The sequence below is a fragment of the Stegodyphus dumicola genome, chromosome X1 (genome assembly GCF_044657685.1).
Source record: "Stegodyphus dumicola isolate Sdum_Otavi_A_Nest chromosome X1, ASM4465768v1".
Lineage (NCBI taxonomy): Eukaryota > Metazoa > Arthropoda > Arachnida > Araneae > Eresidae > Stegodyphus > Stegodyphus dumicola.
Window position 1 is genome coordinate 250,770,256 of NC_140780.1, and position 21,753 is coordinate 250,792,008.

Below are 21,753 nucleotides of genomic sequence, written 5' to 3' on the forward strand. Positions count from 1 at the left end.
TTTGCTTACGTATGCTGTCCCAGAAGAAAATGAAGAAAATTCAAGGTAAATTAATATTTAAAGTTTAATTTTTAGTAATGCATTGCATTAAAATGACTATTAAAATATATTTCGAAAATTTAAAACATAAAAAAACTCAATTGAAAATTGTTAGATAAAAATGTAGCAAATCAGTAAAAATAATTTGTCCGACTGACACTGTGTATAGGTATTTGAAAATCTCAGTTATATAATGCTGTTTTGCTATGCATATTGAATATCGGATGGACAAATTATAAACAAAGAAAGCATGACAAATGACTTACTTATCAACAAAGAAAGCATGACCTTGTTTCCTTCCGAAATTGTCTTGAATTCGAGCATTTTCAATTTAGAATTCGAGATGAATGCACGGTTTTTATAGCTGAACGTCTGTTTAAACATCGCCATCAAATGTATCTCTGAATAAAATAGTACTGTTTTAGACTATTTCATTTGCACCGATTGCCTTTCATCTTTGCAGACCGTAAAATGTATTTCTTCTGCTAATAACATAGTCGGCAAAATTCAAAGACAACTTAAAAACCTAAAAGATAAAAAAATTTCGGTTGTTGATGCATTTTTTATATGAGTCTTGCTGGAAAAGAACGGACCGATTTTCTTGCAAAGTCTAACCCCAAGCGCGAAATTGACATTCTTGTCAGTATCCCTAAATCCTTTTACAAGAAAGTCTTGTAAAAGGATTTAGGAATCAAGAATCGCTGTGGAGTCGAGGAATCAAGAATACGTTAATTCAAATAAACGGAACTTAACCAAGAGATTTTCCCCTTCTATTAAAATGAGACTGTCATGTTATCATTTTTTTACAAATTATAAAATGACCCAATTCCTTACTGGCCACGTAAACTTTAAAAGTTATCTGAGCAGATTTATGTTGGGTCCAGAGACCCAACTTAAACCTTTTGTGATTGCAGCATCGGTGGCGAGGAAAATGTTGAACATGTGCTTCTTCTATGTTCCAGATATTACAATGAAAGAAAGATCTTGAAACTGGCACTGAAAAATATTAACTGATCACCAGATTTTCATCAGTTTATTTCCAAGAGAGGTGTCTTTGACTATTTTTGTCAATTCATTGTAATTTTTTGTAATCCTTCATAACTTTGTTTTAAAATTTTCATTAACTGTTTATTATTTTGTGATGTGTTCCATATTTACTTCTGTAAGCCCTATATGATACTTTGTGGTACATGGAGAATTCTTTGTATTACTACAACTCAGAATACATTGTCTCACATTTTGGTAGAATATATGCGTTAAATGTAAACCATTCCTTAGCTTCTGAGATCCAAATTTCCTTTTTGAATGATTTTTATTATTCAATATTTATTTCAAGACATTTTAAAGCTCTATATTCTGCTAAGAAATTTTTTGATTTTGATTTTAAATAAACAACAGCTATGGGCCCAGTTTCAAATTTTGCTTACGTATGCTGTCCCAGAAGAATATGAAGAAAATTCAAGATAAATTAATGTTTAAAGTTTAATTTTGAGTAATGCATTGCATAAAATGACTATTAAAATATATTTCGATAATTTAAAATATAAAAAATCAATTGAAAATTGTTAGATAAAAATTTAGGAAATCTATAAAAATAATTTGTCTTCCACTTCATGTCAAGTCCGTTACCTTGCCATTGTTTTATCCGGAATTACTTTTTAAATCTGCCTAAAGGGAGGGGAGTGCATATTCCAAGTAGTCAAACTTAGCTTGACTAGTTTATCTATGTCACTGAATATGTACTGCCCCTTTTAGACAGCTTTACAAAGTAATTTTGGGCAAAATAATCTCAAGGTAGCGGACTTGATAGGAAGTGGAAGACAAATTATTTTTCTGTTGATTTGTTATAGAAAAAAACTTCTGTAATTAATTTTTATCGTGACTATAACACATTAAATGTTTATATTTAAAATAATTTAATTTCTTTATTTAAAAAAATAAATTAAGTTACAAAACAAAGAGGTTTAATAACATGAAACTTGAAAGGGACAAGCATTTTTGACTATGGTCACACATTTTAAGATTTAGATCAATTGATTTTTTTTATATTTAGAATTGTAGAAATACATTTACAGTCATCTTTATGCATTGCATTGTTCAAACTAAACTTTTAACATAATTTATCTTGAATTTTCTTTCTTTTCTTCTGGGACAGCATATGTAAGCAAAATTTGAAAATGGGTCTGTGATACCTCTAACTATTTAAGCTTTATTCATACTTTTTGCTCAACAAATTCAGCAAAGACGTTAAAGTACCCTTGTAACATGCCAAAGTGGGATAGTTTCGAAAAAGAAATACGTTTGCTCTTTATTTAAAAGTATTAATTATAATATTTTGCACATGACAGTAATTTGGGAACCAATTATGATAATAACAATATTAATGTTCTTCAACTTAAGAGACAATTTCATTCAAAAGTAATATTATAATATGTAATACATTTTCCGTGTCTCTTTCAGAAAACAAAATAATTGCATTTAAAAAAAATTTTTCAAGTCTGCTTAGAACTCAATTACTATAATCAAGCTGACAAACTCATCGTTAATTATATGTTTTTTCAGAAAATTTTCATAAAAATTAGATATTAATTAAAATCACTTTTATTTCCTTTTTCCGAATTAATGACAACTGGTTAGAAACGTTATAGAGTTTAGTATTCTTTGGTAGCATAAACTAGTATTTAAACTTAATAATAATCGAACTTATAGACTTCGAACGAATTATCGCTCGTCTGAGGATAACGACAGAGAAGAGACAAAAGAGAAGGCGAAAAAAAGAGCTTTTTATAAAATGAGAACTTTGGACATAAATTGCATATCTCGTCCTTACAGATCAGCCACCATTTGAGGTAATGTAATTTAAAGTAACATTCCAATTTCAATTCAAAACTAAGAATATAGTCAGCGGCTACACATTGGATTAAAACTTCTCACCGGCGTAACAATTTAAAATGCAGGAGACTATAATGCAAAGCCGAATAATACAATCTTATCAGAGCTAAAAGAAAAGTAGCAAAGCTGTCTCGAGAGGCAGAAGTACACTCTGTCTTACAGTCCCAAAATATCACCTTAAATACTCTTAAACCTTATTTGCATTCTGGTAAGGTGTAGAGACATTAGGTATTTTTTGGAAGCAGAAGAGATGAAAAATTGAGCAACGACTTCGCCGGGAATCGAACCACGAACCTCTGGAATACGCGCCCAGCATGCAGACCACTACAGCATGAAGGCACGCTAAGAAGGCGGGAGAAATACCTTATGAAGGAAATGGAAAAAAGAAATGACAGTAAAGATCTAAATCATTATAACTGTGTAGATTAACTTAATGGACGTTACAAGGGCAAAAATAATTGTGATTTTAAATTTCAGAATTTTTAGCAGAAATCAAAGCAGTGAGTTACATTCGAAATTTCCGGCGGTATAAAAGCAAGAAACGTGTGCTACTCAGAGATTTAAATTTAGGCAAAACACAACCTTAGAACAGGAAAACGAAATTAGACAAATGCTGCGTAGGCTCACCAGCGGCTGAGCGATTAAGTCCCTGAACACTTTTAATTCGGTCCAAGGTTCGAATCCCACAAACAGGCTGGCTGCGTGGGCGTTTTCGTAATTTTCCCCATGTGTAACGCGTTAATAAGAGCCAGTTTGCCCTAGAAAGTCTTCTACGAAAGCATCTCTCTCTTCTGTTTAGTACATTAGACCGGAACACGTAAATAATAATATAGAGAATTGCTACATGTGTTATGAGATAATCTGTTGCAGGTCAATCTACTTCAAAGAGATTTTTTAATTTTGCCTATTTTTAAACATCCTAAATACTATTTAAATCGTGTAGACATTTAGCAGAACAAACATATAATCTAAGAAATGACTAATAAAAATATCCTTTTCATTTAAAATGGTTTTGCCAACGAACTTTAAGTACATTCGCATTCAAAAGCCAAGAAATACACTAAAAATACTTTTATTTGTTTAAGGTAGGATCCGATATTAGATAATTAAGTAGCTACAAATTAAATATACTTTTTCATCTGGACTGTGCATGTGTGAGGAAAGAAAATTTTTCATCGTAAAATTAGTATTTCGAAGAAAGCTTCTGCCATTATTACTACTTGATGATTAATTGATAACATTTTTGCAGCTTTTAAGAAGGGCTATTTAAAGATTTAATGGAATTAATATTTTAAAAGTGTTTTTTATTTGTTAAAACGTTTCCTTTTATCTACTAAGAATTTGGATACTTGAGAATACTTGATTTCTCTCACTCTGAATTCATTTCAAAGCATCTTTTTTCGTCTATTCTTGATTGAAATATTCAAGCTGCTAGACAATGCAAAGTTTGTAAAAATTTCCTTAGAGAAAATAATTCCTGCTTATATGAGAAATCGATAAAAACCTAGCCATCCTTTCCAGGCTGGCTTTATGACCCCCCTTAAAAGCATCTAACAGAAAAATGTGGGCTCTTTAAACTCAGTATTTTCCTTATTTCAGACTCACCACTTTTAGCTACTAGATGTGTTGCTGGTCATCGATTAGATTTCTTTTAAGCATCAGATAGAATTTCCTGTTTGGATTATAGTTCAACTGATTTTTGTTGAGCCTGAAAGATATTTTATCTTAAATTTTTCTCTTCTTTCTAAGCAAGAAATCTTATTTTTTAATTCCACAATGTTCTTTCAATATGCCTCGATTTATTTAAAGCAAATATCTGATGAGGCAAATCCCATTGAAATTCTCAGTCATACTTTCATACTATATGTTATATTTACACGCTATTGTTTTTTATAACTCATGACTCTGAGCAAACACTGAAATTCATCTCAGATCACTTCCTTATGTAAAAATTTTGAAAGAAGAAATTATCTGTAGTAGTACCTAAATGCCCAGCAGATCAGATATTCTTGCTTGAGTGATCAGGCTCCATTTTGAGTAAGCAATATCTTTCAAGAAAGTTTCATAATTTACTTGAATAAAAGTAAGTCAGAATCTCGACAAACACGAAAGAAGTAACGAAGGTATATTGAAGTTAACGAGTATTGTCTTCTAATATTGCTAAATATGCTCTTATAACGACAGATGTACTTTTTTCATTTTAAATTTCTCAATGCAGATACACTTATATTACTTTAATTTAACTCTGTTCCTTTAAGGAAAATAATATAGCTTTCGAATTCATAACTTGATAAGGCTGTCACTGATTACTAATTGTGGTAACTGATAGAGAAGGACTGAACATTGCCAGAAAGTAATTTATTTATTTAAAAATGTAATTTTTTAATAGTTATCCATTTTATAGGAATGATTTTTAATAATTAAATTTTTCTCTATTTTTATTTTTAAATTTCAAGGGAATTTTACTTGAATTTAGTATTCAGTTCCAAAATACTTTACGTTATCAAAATAGAAGAGAAACAGGCCAAAGTGAAATATATAATTATCAAAAAAGAAATCTACAAGACTGCAGTCAAATCTGTAAGACTATGGTTTTGTAGATTTCTTTACTCCTGGAGGGAACTGTACCTGTTTGCCCTTGAAATCGATTGAGAGCTTGACTAAATCTACTCCAAACACAAGGTTGTTGCTTTGCTAATGTTATACTTTACGTTTATCTTTATAAAAGTCAACAAACAGATACATCTCAAACTTTCAGGAAGTTATTAGTTTACCGCATACTGGAGTAAAATTAAATGCTAATGATAAAATATTTGTTGGTGAAACCGCAGATTAATAGTTTGATCCCAGTCAGTCTCAGATTTTCCAGAGTGATGGATAGTCGTTTCTGAAACGTCATTTTTGATAATACCGAGATAAAAAGGAAAGGACTGCATGATAACATTTTGAATCTTGGAATTTCATAGTCTTTACGATATAAAAGAGAAAAAAAACCTGATCAAGAACTGAAGCATCTTAATAATGAAAATAATTAATTGTTTAATGATATAATAGACTCCTGTTGTAGCATTTCTAGACAGTGTTATTGAATTGTTAACTAACGATGTCTGGAAATGTGATCGAGTGAATCTAAAATGCAAAGGATTTCAATATTTTGATAAATTTAATTAAAATGAATATTTGACGTTATCAGTTTACGTGGCAGCACTTAGGAAAAGTCTTCATATCCTTTATCTACATTTTTGAGATTTCTTGAAGGTGTATGAAATTGTGTGAAAGATATTATAGCAGTATGAATCAGTGAGAACATATGCCGAACTATAGCTTCGAACGTTAATTAGAGCTTCCTTCTTTAGCTGAAGTAGTGCATTTTAATTGAAGTAGTTTACCTTTCAAAACTACAGTTCTTGAGGTTTATGCACGTTACGCTAATTCTTGTTGCTATAGTATAGTTGCGTTTTACGGGTACGTGAATTTGGAATAATTGATGATAGCACTTGATGAAACATTTTTCCAAAGACACGTTTACAGTCGTCAAAAAACTACCAGAATCACGCTGAAACAATCAGCAATACAGCCTTCAGGCTATAACGGGGAAGACAGCTTCACGCAAAGTACAGTTCCTGACTTGTGCGATCGCTATCAAACTAATCTCTGAACTCAAGACACACTACTACTGAACTCAAGATACTATTGCTCTACTCTTACAGGCAGGGTATAGATAGCTTTAATCTACCTTTAAGAATATTCTCGGGGAAACCGCTAAGATTGCGTTCTAGAACATTTCGTTCGTCTATGGCATATCGCCAGTTTTGTCGCCTAATATCGCCAAATGGGCGATTTCGCTCCAAATCTGGCAACCCTGTCTTTCTCTGCCTCTTTCTAGAAACCCTAAACCCGCTTAGTGGGGAAGCTATCTTACCGCGGCTGGGCATTTCGCAACATTATTTTATGCATTTGTTCTTCGGCGTTTCTTTTTGTTATAAATGTATAAAATTGCCTATTATTGAAATTTCCCTTCTTGCAACTGAAAATCATAACCATTCGAATTCATGCAGTGAAGATAATTCTTCGTAAATTTCTGTTTAGAAAGATAGATGAACATCAGAATTTCCTACAATTAGCATCAGAGATTATTATTTATTGCCAATTTTTCTTGATTGTTATGTTAACTCAAAAGATACGAGTATTCAAAAATAAAAATATATTTCACAATGAACAGTGCGTGCAACTTAATATTTTCTAATTTAATGATAAAGAATGCACCAAGAAATATTTGAAAAGGAAGACGTACAGAAAGAAGTCCTTGAGCTTTATTTGATTAAAATTTTTTTTTTTTTTTTTTTTTTTTTTTTTGGTCGGAGACATTATTTTCTATGTGACTGTTTGTGTTCCCATTTTTAATCTACCTTTTCCCTTCTCAATTTCGAAATGTCATCGTATAAACAATCAATCAGTTTTTATTGTTGATTCTTGAGAAATCCGTATGGGAATACGCTCATTTATGTTTTAGAAAGTTTTAAAAACTAATAACATATTGCTATGTTTTAAAAAATTCTTATTAATAGAAAAAATCCGTTTAAACTTCAATTTGCTTTACTGTATTTCTCCAGAAAGTTATTTTTTTTTGTTACATTTTAAACAATTCCCGTGTTTAATTAATTGATTGTACGTAGTGACTTTTAATAAATGCATTTCAAATATATTTCAAAACATTCCACATTTAATTTTTTAAATATCCCTGTGAGTTTTTCAAAGTGACAGAAATTATTAGTTTGAGAGCTGTGATCACAATGTAATAAACCTCATTTCACGAAGAAAAAAAGATGCAGCTTTATGTACAATAAATAGCTGTACTTGATATTAAGACCCGAATGCAAAATTTATGTTCTGTATTAAAAATGATCATAATGAAGCATCTTTATATTAGAACAATTTAGCTTCTGCCATGTGTAAACACGCGCCAGTAAAAATATTAAAAGACAAGCATATACAAATCTAAGCATATGTGGTCTGACTGGTGTGCCATCCCACAAAGACCTGACTGCTTCAATGTAGAAGCTGTTGCAGTCTCTGCTACCGAAAATGGTAGTAGATGTAAAAAAATTTGACTTAACGAGGAGGCTTAAGTAATTGTTCATTTGATAGTGATGAGACAAGGTGCACCTTTCACATAATTAGCAAAGTAGATAAAATTTTAATTGCGTGTGAAGCAAAACTTTTTCGCATTTGTTTTTAAAAGAAATTATAAAGTAATAAACAAATTGACATGACAATACTTTATGTTTATTTTAAAGTGATATATAATCACCGAAAAATCATAATCTAATGTGCTAAAAATAAATAAAAAATTAAAATTATGTTTTCTGATCAATTTAAACCTTAGAAAGATTTAATCGTTGATTGCTTTTTTGTTCTGTGTTATTCCATGTATCAGAGAAAACCAACTGTTTAAAAAGTGCCATAAAACAATTACATCTCTTCATTTAAGCATTTTTAAAAATTTAACTCTTTAGTTCTATCAGTTTCAGCAAACATTTAAATACGACCTTTTCAGACGAATTCAGGATTTTTTTTGGCAAATCACGCATAAGTAAGTATTCATATATAATACTTACATATGTGACAAAAGAAACACCATTGAAATTTGAGCTAAATTCCTGATTATTGTAAACACATGTTTTTAAAAAAGTCATATATTTGAAGGAGACCTTTTTTTTTAACCTAGAATCAATCATTTTGTAATTAGGAAGGATTAAAGTTCACTTAATTCAAGCCCTTAAATCCAAACAATAGCTGCAATATTTGTTTAAAAAGGAACTCCTCGACGCAATGTACTTAGATTTAACCGATTCGGGATTTTACGGTCTAAAACAAAGGGGAAAAATATTCCGTTGAACGGAAAGTGTTAAGCACGGGAGATTAATTCGCAATCGCAATTGATTTTGTTTAATTTTTTTAGGTTTTCAATGGGATATACTTTAATTATTGTCTGATTGTGTCTTTTATTTAATTGCGAAGGCTTTTGATCCTTGTTAATATGGTCTTGAGGGCTAAAAGGGTTACAGAAAAAGCTATTAACTTGAGTTAAAAGTTAGAGCATAAAGAAAATGTAGTTAAGTCGAATGCGGAAAAGCAGTAGCTAGCTTTCTGCCAAAGGCTTAGAATACCTTTCTTGGAGGTTAGGTTATCTGAATATCGCAAAACGCATAAAGGCTATCTGCCTATAGGGAGGGATATCTTCGTGGAGGACTTTCTAAGGAAAACGCATTCACGATACACACGGAAGAAACAATGAAAATCAGCCATGCAGCTAGCTCGTACGCCTTTTAAAAACTCGTGCCAAACTACCATTATTCAGCCATCATAACTACTCGGAAACTGGTTACGCCCTTCGCGGAGAACTTTCTAAAGGAAACTAGCTCATATTCACTTTCCATATGGAGTAAACCGCAAAAATACCTATGTAGCAAGCCAGTTCGCCTGAATTCTGTTCTGGGCTGAACTGAAGTATTCGGCCACCTTAACCATTTAACCGTTTGATTAGCGGCAAACTACATTATATCTGATTTATAGAAGACTGAAAATCTATTGTAGGCGACCTACGGATTTTTTTTAATCAAACGGGAATTCCTCAAATCAACAAAAATAATAAAGAGCACAAAATATTCGTCTTCAGATACAGTGGAAGTGGTTGTTTTAAGTCAAAAACTGATAACTCTTATCCGAAAAGTATGTAGTTAGTTCTGCAGAAAGAAAATATGATTACGAAAACTGTATTTCATTCTGTTAAAGTTAAAAGTATTCAATGAAATATATTTTAAGTATTTTTCATTTTCTTAAATTTAACAATTTTTTATATATTTATTAAATTTAACAAGTTTTATATATTTTACGGTCTAAAACAAAGGGGAAAAATATTCCGTTGAACGGAAAGTGTTAAGCACGGGAGATTAATTCGCAATCGCAATTGATTTTGTTTAATTTTTTTAGGTTTTCAATGGGATATACTTTAATTATTGTCTGATTGTGTCTTTTATTTAATTGCGAAGGCTTTTGATCCTTGTTAATATGGTCTTGAGGGCTAAAAGGGTTACAGAAAAAGCTATTAACTTGAGTTAAAAGTTAGAGCATAAAGAAAATGTAGTTAAGTCGAATGCGGAAAAGCAGTAGCTAGCTTTCTGCCAAAGGCTTAGAATACCTTTCTTGGAGGTTAGGTTATCTGAATATCGCAAAACGCATAAAGGCTATCTGCCTATAGGGAGGGATATCTTCGTGGAGGACTTTCTAAGGAAAACGCATTCACGATACACACGGAAGAAACAATGAAAATCAGCCATGCAGCTAGCTCGTACGCCTTTTAAAAACTCGTGCCAAACTACCATTATTCAGCCATCATAACTACTCGGAAACTGGTTACGCCCTTCGCGGAGGACTTTCTAAAGGAAACTAGCTCATATTCACTTTCCTATTATATAAAATGTATAAAATTAGATTTATGTATAAAATTAGATATAGTGACTCGTATACTATAATTTCACTAAGTCATTTGCTAAAACAAGAACTCAGTTTAATAGACTTTCGTCAATGATAGAAACCTTTCCTTACCCCCAAAAATATTGCTTTAAACTGAGTATTTTTTGCAGTTATAAATTACAAGTAAAGGAAATGCTACATTTCTAAGACTCATCACATATATAAAATTGCTATAGGTAATGCCCATAAAGAAGTTATTTCAAACACTTTATGGGCTGTCGCTAAAATTTAGAGAGAAAAGAAAACTCATTATTATTTTTTTGAGTTACTTACAGTTCCGACAAATGTTCACGTGCTGTTTTGTCCATAAAAATTTTATAATAATCTCTATGACTGCTATGTAAAAAAGTTCCCATTAATTTTTGTAAAGCAGATCAGCTAATAATCATGATCTATAACATTGCGAAATGAAATAATGGTGCATTTTGAGATACAACTTCAAGTTTCATTGCAGAAAGTGATTTGCTTTTCTTCTTTGCAAGGAATATTTTCTTTGAAAAGGTGCAGTAAACGCATTAAATTCTTGAAGGCAAGTTTTACTTTATTTTTAATTTATCATGGCCTGAATGGCTTTGCTATTCGTTTTCTCAAATCAATCGCAGAATAATTTAATAAAAAGGATTTTTCTAAAAATATATTTAACACGCATTTATTTTTTATTTAAAGCGCAGGTTTGAAGACACACTCTTAATACCTCAAACATCCCTTTGAATAAAAATATAAAATATGAATTCTAGGATTTTGAAAAGTTTTTGTGATTGGATTGGAAGAGAGGTATTTACATTTTGTAACAGAAACATCGTAGTTTTTCAAAGCGTGTGGGAGATACAAACATTTATCGTACAAACATTTATCTAATGCACAGTTTGAGGTTTTGTATCATTTTTATCTTTGTAGTTAAAGAATGTGAATAAATTTTCCTTTCCGTACATTTCCTTCTTTAATCAACAGTACTTTACAAACATCACAATTATTTGGAGAAGTACGATATTTATTATCCTGAAATAATCTCAAATGCAATGTTTGATGTGATATGCAGGAATTTTTTTTTAATTTATGGCTTTAATTTATACTGTGTATTTTTGACTTGAGTGATTCTTATTGTTGTGTGTGTTGTGATTTATTTCACTCGTCTGACAGTACCATTAGAACAAGTCCACGAAATCCATCGTGACAAGGACAGCAAGATTGCGCCTGTCGTTGGCAAGAGCCTTGAGCATCATCCAGGTGAAAGTATGACTTCGCTCAGTTCTGCACCCAACTTCGATGGAGAGCACCCCATGGGGACGGATCCGAGGGTCTCTCACCCCTCTATCCCTAGCACTAACCTATACATTTACAAACATACATTACAAGACACTATAGATTTACAAACATCCATGCCGTCTCCTGGTTTCGAACCCAAGTCCTTCGATACCGCAGTAGGCTTCCCTAACCACTATACCTTCTGTACGGCCAAGTGATTCTTAGACACATGCAACGAATGAAATGTAGCAAATTATGTATAAACGACTTTTTTTCGACTATATTATATTTATGTGAAAGAGAGTACTGGAATGGGCATATTTTGTTTCCTGGATGCCTTTAATATGCAAATCATAGACGGAGAAATGATCATCAAGATTCTTAAAACTCCAATTTTGTGAAACATTTATGCAACGCTTAGCGTAAATGAATCAAGAATCTTCAGTTCTCTTTTAGTATAACCCCTATATTGTGGGAAGGTATATGGTTGAACATAGTACATTGCAGCAAGGGTCACTTAAAAACTTTAAATAGTAAAATTGTGTAATGTTGTAGAGACATTAGGTAATTTGGAAGCAGGAAAGAGGAAAAATGAGCAACCGCCTTTCGCCGGGAATCGAACCGCGGACCTCTGGAATACGCGCCCAGCGTGCAGGCCACCACACCACAAAAGCATGCGGCGGAAGAAATACCTTATAATGTCAGTATAAATATGAAGAGCAGTAACGAAAGATTTTAAAACTTGCTTATTATTAATATTAAATTATTCCTTTTTAACTGTTTATATTACATATTTTATAAATTATTTCTAAGGTTATGGGATATCTATTGGGCAATATATTAAAAGAAGTTAAATATATTAAAAGTAAACAAAATTTTATTAATTTAAAAAGCAACCAAGTAAGGAAAAGTTTTATACTGAAGTTTATTCATTGCATTTTAGTGCAACTTTGGGGAACTAGCATGCTATTCAAGATATACGTAGCCAGTTTTCAAAGGTTCGCAACTCAGGTGCAACTAAAGAGAAGAAATTTTACTTTTGGCGTAAGCGAAGATAGAATGCATAGTTTTCTTGAAACTCTAATAAGAGCTCTGCGTGTGTTAATCGCATAATTTAGGAGACCAGAAAAACAGCTTCATAAAAGCCTTTTTTTTCGGGGGGGTATTAAAATCAAAGAAGCTTAGATGATGGAGCTGATTTTTTAAAGAGGTTTTACTATTAAACTCATTTTCTGTTTTAAAGTATTGAATTTCATTTATTTTTCTACTCTAGGATAGAAAAGCTAGATAATTGAATGAAAAACTTAAAAATTCGGCTGTTCAATCAGGAATTTCTCCTGGAAACAAGTCTTGGAGATATCTGGAATTGTTAAAAGAGGTTAAAAATGAGCATTTCTGAATTCACACGTAAATAAGGTGAAAAGTAATACGTTTTTAAGTAGAGATAGTGTTTAATATTGTGGTATTTAATTATTCATAAAATATTCATTACAATTTTAGGCAGTTTTATTTAGTAAAATAATTGCATTCAGTTTATCGAGTCAATTTTAACTTCTGTTTATAGAATACATTCTAAAGCTAAGGGATAGAAACACCCACGCAGTCCTAAGATCAGTATATTTTTCATATTATTGAACATTGTTTTCCAATGAGCTCTGATGTGTTGCTAATCAAAAATGATGAAAGGCATAATGATCTTAATAAGCGTATTGCTGAACTTGGAAGTTTCGCGCTAGAATCAACTGTTAATTAGTAAAATTTCCTAAGGAGACAACAGATCACACTAAGGCGATTTATTAAAACTATTGCAATCGTTTAGTAGGAAAGTCACTGCAATTAGATTACATTATGCACGTGGAAAATCATTCCTCTCTATTGGGAAATAATAGGCTTTACGAACTACTTATCGAAAACATTTACAATTGTTTCATGTTTTAAAGCTTCACCTATTAACTTAAAAACCGATTTCGGAATCTTTGAAAGAGATTGCCTCATTCTACAATCCTTTTATACCATTAACTCAACTAATTTAAATCAAGAGTATACGTAATTGACTAAACTGCAACGCTTTTTACGGCTGTCATTGATAAAATAGTCTTAGACGTGAATATCTCCAACATAATCATCACGAATAACTTTAAATAGATTCGGAGAATATTTTGTTTTAACTCGGGTATTGGATCTTTAATTGTGTAAAAAAATGTAAGGTAACAAAGCTAAAAATAAGGTTAGAAAATATTTAGACTTAGGTAGTTTTTTGTTTATTAGAAAATTATATTATTTTCGATGGAGTTGGGTAGCGTAGTTGTCCTTCTTCAATGAACAAAAGCAACCTTGCTTTGTTGCAAATAATTAAAAAATCAGGCCTGAGTCATTTTAACTATTGCATCACTTGCAGAAGTCGGATGAAAAAAGAAATCTACAACTGTAGTGCACGAAATTATATGCTGAGATTTATGTCTGTCAAAATTTGATTAATAACCTATTGAAAGGTTGGTCGTTGGTCTATGGTACGAATTCAAAGAATGAACCAAATCAGGCATTAATAAGGTAGTTTAAAATTATTATGATCACGTGCTTACGTTTAAGAAACTATAGGAAGTTAAAATTTTATACGAAACTATCTACAAACTATCTACGAAGAGAGTTCAAATTAGTAATTTAACCCTTACTTTAATAAAAAATCTTTAAAGGAAACAAAACCTCATACTTAATACGCAAAATTAGTCTCGGAAAATATTGTCAAATATTGTCACAACAAAGACCTTTTATACTTCCCCCAATGCGAAAACGCTAATTTTAGAAGCTGCATAAAACGTTTTCTGTGAGGAACAATATTTCGAATTCTAGTATTTGTACGTATAGAAACATAAAACCAATGGTTCTGTGTAAATGTATATTGAACATAAGAAGTACCTTTTAGAATTAAGAATTCTAAAATTTAACATATATAGCTTTTAGCAAAATTTGTAGCCAGTTACTATAATTTTAAGAAAACATACGTCGAGGTTATTTTTATATGAAAAAACGGATTTTTTTCAAACACTTCGGCTGCGAAAATCTCTTTTCCCCTACAAAGACCGTATAAAATGTTATGCTTTCTAAAATATGTCATGAATTTCTAAAATTGTAGTAATATGAAAGTGTACCTCTTAAACCGAAACAACGGGCTGCAATTATTCTTTCAAGAGACAATTTGCCAGACTCTGTATTTTAAAACATATATTACATCTTATGACGATATTTATTTTCTTATTCAGTGTATTTTCTCAAAGACTGAGATGTTAATTAATGAAATGACGCAATTTCTAGAAAAAATCAACTTCATCGAATGGCGGAACGAGGCATAATATCGTAAAAATGCATTTTTTTACAAGAAAATATAACATAATAAATCTAATTATGTATTCTGATCAATTCTGCTGTATTGAAGTCAAGAGCATTCCTTTTAAAAATAACTAGTAAAATTTTTTCCATGTATCATTTGCGTTACAATAGCCATTAATTGCAAGTAATTTGGTCAAAAGCGTTATTAATTAGTGAAATGTAGCTTCTTTAATCCATTTTAGTGAGACGTAATGATGAATGCTTTCTGTTACGAAAAATATACAGCAATCCATTTGGCTACTTATCTTAGCAGTAGAATTATCAGTTATAATTTTTGGTAACTGATTTTGGTAAGTTACTTTTTTCATCCTTTCTTCTTTTTTTTCTCTCATCTGAGGGAAGGCTTTGGGTGACAATGAATCACCCAAAGACATTTTATTTAGAACGTAACTGAATTGCATTTAAGCTTTTCAACCTATAAATTGATAATTTAACTATTGTTCCCAACTTTTGCTTTCAAATATAAGTTTATTCATTGCTAGTTCATGAAAATAATTATATATGTTTTTCACTCTATAATTTCAAACGTTATGTCAAGCCTCTGACGTTATTTCTTTTACATAACAAGAAAATTTGAAAATACCAGAGATTTATCAAATGAAAATCGATTTGTAAATGTTTGTTAAAGAAATGTACCTCGATTAATAAATGCATAACACTTAACATTACTAACCTAGCACAATACCATTGCCTGTAATTATTGTAATAATATTTTATGTATTCCTGAAAATAAAGCAATTATAATTAAATAAATTAACTTTTATAATAGAAGTAGCTTTTTGTTTGACAACCAAAACCATCCATGGGATTCTGAAACAGAACAGTGCTCTGTCACAAGCAACATTTCAGTTATAGACCTTGAAGTACATTTTCCTTTTTTTTTTTTTTTTTTCAAGACTAGGTTATCCTGCCAACTTTTGTTTAGATTTTGATTTAGATTAAATTTCGTTAACTTCTTAAAAATCCTATCAAGCATCATAATTTTATTACTTTCTTTATTCTCTTATACTATGAGCTCCACGAAGTCGTTCTTCTCTGCAGGCAAACAGCCCTCGACTTGCTTTGCCTTAATCAATTAGCTTAGCTTTAAATTATAAATTTGAAGGCATTATAAATAAGTGAGATAAAATGAAAAAATAATTTCAATAGGCTTGCAGTTCAAAAAAGTTATTTACAGAATACAATTAAATAAAAGGATTAAAAAATGAAAAAATAATATAATAAATTTGAAGACAGTTGTAAAAAATAAATCATATTTAATTTGCGAAGTTCTTGAAGAATTAAAATATCCTTGTTTCTACAGCAAGAAAATGTTGATTTAAATTACGAATGAAAGTTACAAAAAAAGACGAAGTTTTAAAAATATATGTTGTTTAATACAGCTGTTTAACTTTACTGGACTAAGCATCCCTCGTAAAACATATAAATGTTAGCGATACATACTAAAAGTTTATGATAACTGCAGCTATGATTTTCATAATCTGAATTTCTGTGTATAATAAAAGGTTAATGAAAAAGAATACAAATTTGTTGAAGGCAATAGCCCATTTTTATGTGATAGTTATAAAGCATTTTGTATAAAATTATAACTAAAAGCAGTTAAATGATAATTAAGAGTTGATGGTAGGGATGCTATACATAAAAAATGATTTTCACTATTCAAATTAGTACCTGTTAGATTTGTTTCACATTACAAATGTTATCGACTGAGAAGAACGCAGAACAGCATTAGGAACAGCGGCTACGATTTTAAAATGTTCATCCAGATGCAGCAGTAACTTCTCTGTAATCTCTAAGCAACGCAGTCTTACATCAATCTGAGGTGAATTATGTGTCTTCGTAGACATGCCAAATTCAGTTTCCAATTGCAAAATACGATATTATGTTTCTCCGTCACAGAGTTCCTATAAATCACACAGTATTATAAGTCAACTTCCTTAATGAAAGTTCACTTTATTAATACAATATTTTACTTGGTTATATATTCACGTCTAAATTCGAAGGGGTTTTATGGGTTTAAGTTTTAAGGGAGCATATACAAACTTAACTTTCATTAGCAGAAATGCGTCTTTCTGATTTTCCAAATATATTTTTATAAAATGCTTTCAAGCTTCATTAAATTACTATCAAAATCAAGAGAAATATTACATTTTCTCACTTTGATATTGCTGAAAAACACACATCTTATTAAATAAGTACTATTTTTAAGAAGTTTTAATGCCATTTTTCCAGTTAATTTAGTGTTTTCACATTGCTGCGTTAGTAATTTAAGTGAGGGTTGAATTACTTTTGCAAGAAAATTGAAATACTGCTTTTATGAGTAATTTTATGTCAATACAAAGAAGTTTACTTTCTACTTAAAGGAATTTGCTTTTTAAATAGCAGCATTTCTTGTTCTGGTTTTTATTGCGATAATTCAAGTTATGACATTTCGAAAATTTTTATAGATTTGGCAGAAATAGAAAGATTATTAGTCAACTTGATGAGATTTCTACTACCTAAATACATACACATGATTTTAATAAATAAATAAATAACAAAATATATATGTAAAGCAGTTGATTAATAGAGTTATTTTTATTAATTCGCTGATAATTTATTTTCGTACACCAATATTTTATTATTGTAATATATCGATTTATTACAGTATTAAAGACTAAAAAATTTATTATTGTTATAAACTGCATAATTCATTTAAAGGTTGTAGAGACATTACGATTTTTGGAAGCCGCAGAGATGAAAAATAAGCAATCGCCTTCGCCGGGAATCGAACCACGGACCTCTGGAATACCGGCCCAGCGTGCAGAATCACAACACCACGAAGACCCACTAGAAGAATTGGTAGAAATACCTTATATACTGCCCTTTTTGAAGGGCGACTGGGGTTTTTAGGGGATTCAATCGTCAAATCCTGGGTGTGGAGAGTCATCATCCACAACCCTTTTAGTTCGGGCGCCACTGTAGAGATATTAGGTATTTTTGGAAGCAGGCAAGATGAAAAATGAGCAAACGCCTTCGCCGCGAATCGAACCGCGGACCTCTGGAATACTAGCCCAGCGTGCAGAACCACTACACCACGAAGGCACGCTAAGAAGGCAGGAGAAATAAAGGTTATATCTTCCAATGCTTTTCAACAACTTCAGTTTCACATATAGGCGAAAACATACTTCTTTAATCTGGTTTTAAAATGTGTGGTCTTAAGCCGTGAGGAGAACATAATTAGGACAATTTAATTTCTTTGACTAATAATCTTTCTATTTAGTAATATCTAAGCCTGAACTACTAATTTATACTTGAACTCCAAAACCTTATGTTGGAATATTGCTAAATCTTAAAGAATTCCTAACTTTTATACTGAGTAATGCTACTTATTAGAAAATTAAATTGTCCTTATTACATGCTCTCTCCTTAAAGTCTTATTTGACAAATTAAAATTAGCGATATTTAATTCTCTTATTTTCAGAAAGTGGAGTAACAATCACGCATACAAGTTCGAAAGAAGTTCAGTCTGAAAGAAAATCGTTTTCAATCACTGCACATTATTACAGAAGAGAAAAGCTAGAAAGTATTAAATTAAAAAAAAAAAAAAAAAAAAAAAAAAAAGAAGATTGAACTTAAATTTCCCCTGCCCTTATGTCTGATGCAGATGTCCCCCCCCGATTACTTCTGTAATAATATAAAAAATATAGTTTTTATGAGTTTGATTTCTTAATTTATAATTAAGGCTTAATCTTAAATTATCTACGAATGCGTAACGTTTGTGATACGAAATTTCGAAAGAAATAACAGGATGTAATTTATAAAATTTTAAATAATCTATCATATAACATGTTTGTCTGTTACTATTATTTGTAATTCCTAGAAAACCTTCAAAGGGTCGATTCCATTCTTTTTTGGTAAAATCCATCTAATATTTCTCAACAGGTTTTGGCATTCCATTCACCGTAAACCAACACTCTGTCATATCTAAATGGTCAAATATCAGGTTATCTTTAATAAAATTGTTAGTTCTTTTAGAATATTGAGGAATAGCACATAATTTTAAACCTTCATCAGTTGTGGGTATGGGATATGTTCCGCTAATATCATTAACAGTTCTATTTTTTCTAAAAATTTCATAATGTTTCCAATAGACATTTATAATTTATCTTATAAAAATAATGTGCTAAAATAGTAATGAACCTTCAATTTATATTTTGTAATCAGAATTTGCAACATCTGTATGCAACATATTTTCTTTTTTTTCCTTTTTCTTCAAATTCTACTTTTTTTTTCAAAACCTGCTAAATACTTTCTGATATTGTTTAAGAAAATAAAAAATTTGACTTGCAGGTGTCCATGTTATGACTGTTTGACTGTTTTTTTTTTGTCATTTCTCATATTTTGTCAAATCCTTCATTGTAATTTTCATTTTCAAAAACTTTTAGTTTTTCAACTGTTCCTGTTACAGTTGTCTGATCTGTTATTGTTCCATCATTCTGAACCTCATATTTTATTCTATCAGCACTACATTGGTATCAAAAAAGCAAAACTATCAATTGGTTATGCTACTGTGTATAATCAGGTGTATATTCTTCGAGTATTATAACATGTTGTGTGATAGGGAAATATTTATCAACATTTTCAGTTACTGTTTTACCTATAATAGGTTTCTTATTTTTAAACGGATTTAATCCTCAAATTCCAGAAACAATTTCATGGCCTATAGAATTTCCGTTGTTCTTTAGAATTTTCCATTTTATTTGAAGTTAAGAATCTGAAAATAAAATTTGCACATTTTTATTATAGTTACGAAATTCTTACTAATTACCACTATTATAATCTATATTTGTTAATTTAAATTCTATATTTGTTATTCAATTCTTTACTCTCTAAACTTTATTGAAATGATCAAAAGTATCTGTTAGATCATAAATCTTTTCTACATTATTAGGATGTAAAATCCTTCGAAATAACTTTGAAATAATCCCCTTTTTACTTTTGTTTTAGTGAACGTTTTATTCATTCTTTTATTTTTCCCAGGTACTTTTTCACTCCGTCTGTATAATCTATATTCATTCATTTATTAGGGTGTAAATATTTTCATCAAATGATGAATTTTCCCTAAGTAATTTTCGCTTTCATGAGCGATAATAAACTTATATTTAGTTTTTCTGTTACGTTAATTTAATAACCTCTCATCTTCATCTGTTACACGTATTTCGATTTTTTGTATAACCTTATGAGATTTTTTAAACTTTATAAATGATTAGTTTATCAAATTTTTGTACAATCTTGATACCAAGTGGATGGGTGTTTATAAATGAAGTATACATGTTGTTGATTGATTATTGATTTGCATACCTTCGATTTTATCACAATAAAAATAAACATCATCAGATTTATTCTCTAAATCGGCTATATCTTGACCTAGCTGATATTTTTCTTCATATATTTTCGTTTCAAATCCTAAAACTTTAAGAAGATTTTACCTTTGGTCAAATCAATTTTATAATTTTCTTCTAACTGGACATTAAATTTCATTTTTCTTATATTTCACCAATTTGACTAGGAGAGAGAAATTCGTTAAACTCTTGCTGTGGTTTTTTTTTTTAATAAAAGAGATTTTCTTTAATTCGTATATTTAATCTTTCTAACCTACAAAAAGCATGAAAGATAACTAACTCCTTTCATTATTTAACATTCAAATATGAAAATCTTTTGTTTTCATAACGTTCTCATATATTATCTATGAGTCTTCCATTTTAAATTCTTGTAAAGTAACTTTTGTAAAATTTTCATTTAACATCTTTTCAGGTGTTGGAAATTCTGTAATATTTTTTCTTACTTCGCTCTTGCTCGTAATATTAATTTATTCATTTATTAAGAATAAATCTTTCATTATAATTGCTAGGTTAATTTGGAAAAGAAGAGAGTACGCTTTTTGGTGAATTTGATGAAATACTTTTATTTCTTTCCGAAATATATTTCATACAATATAAACCTCATTTTACATCTAATTTATGTTCATTAAAACGATCAAAATGTTCTATTAAATTATATTTAGGATCATTATAACAGCAAACTCAGTAAGTTTCAGGACCTGTCGTTACTTCTAAATTAATAATTCTGTTTTCAATTTTTTTACCTTTTCACTTTTCATATGTTTTTAATCATTTGATATGATATTTCCACGCCTATGATATACCCTGGCCATATATTTTTTGAACGGTTCTTTTCCTAAAAGTTTTTAAGCCCCATAAGAACCTATACCACTTACTGCTCCTTTCCAATGATATTAAAATAGGAAATAAAAAAGTAGAAAATCTTAAAATATCTTTGGTTGTTCTTTCTTCAAAGGATAGGATTTTTAATATTTGAGTATGAAGAAGTTCCAGACCCAAATGTCCATTATCTCTCGTTATTAAGTTTTACTTGTAGTACCTCTTTTTTCTTTATTAATCTGATTAATTTGTGTTTTTGTTAAATTCGTATCATAATTTGGAATAAATTACATTTAAATCAACATAACATGATAAAGAGCTCGTTTTTCTTAGAACGTACTCAGCGAAAACGGACAGTTCTCTGATACTTTCATATATTCAGTTAACCAACCTGACCAATCTTAAATGCAAAATTATCAGCATTTCCCTCATTTTCTAGCATTTTAGTCAT

At 30.3% G+C, this 21,753-nt stretch overlaps 1 protein-coding gene across 3 annotated transcripts in view; it reads left to right on the forward strand.

The window, feature by feature from the left end:
* The window catches only part of LOC118185301 (uncharacterized), a 274,059-nt gene that overhangs the window by 145,317 nt on the left and 106,989 nt on the right, over positions 1–21,753 (forward strand). The window contains exon 1 of one of the 3 annotated variants that reach the window (XM_085807442.1): positions 15,267–15,389. The exons of the other annotated variants lie outside the window; for them this stretch is intronic. The gene's annotated coding sequence lies outside the window, so the exon portion shown is untranslated. Of the gene's footprint in view, positions 1–15,266; positions 15,390–21,753 lie in introns of those variants that run through there. 3 annotated transcript variants of the gene reach the window in all.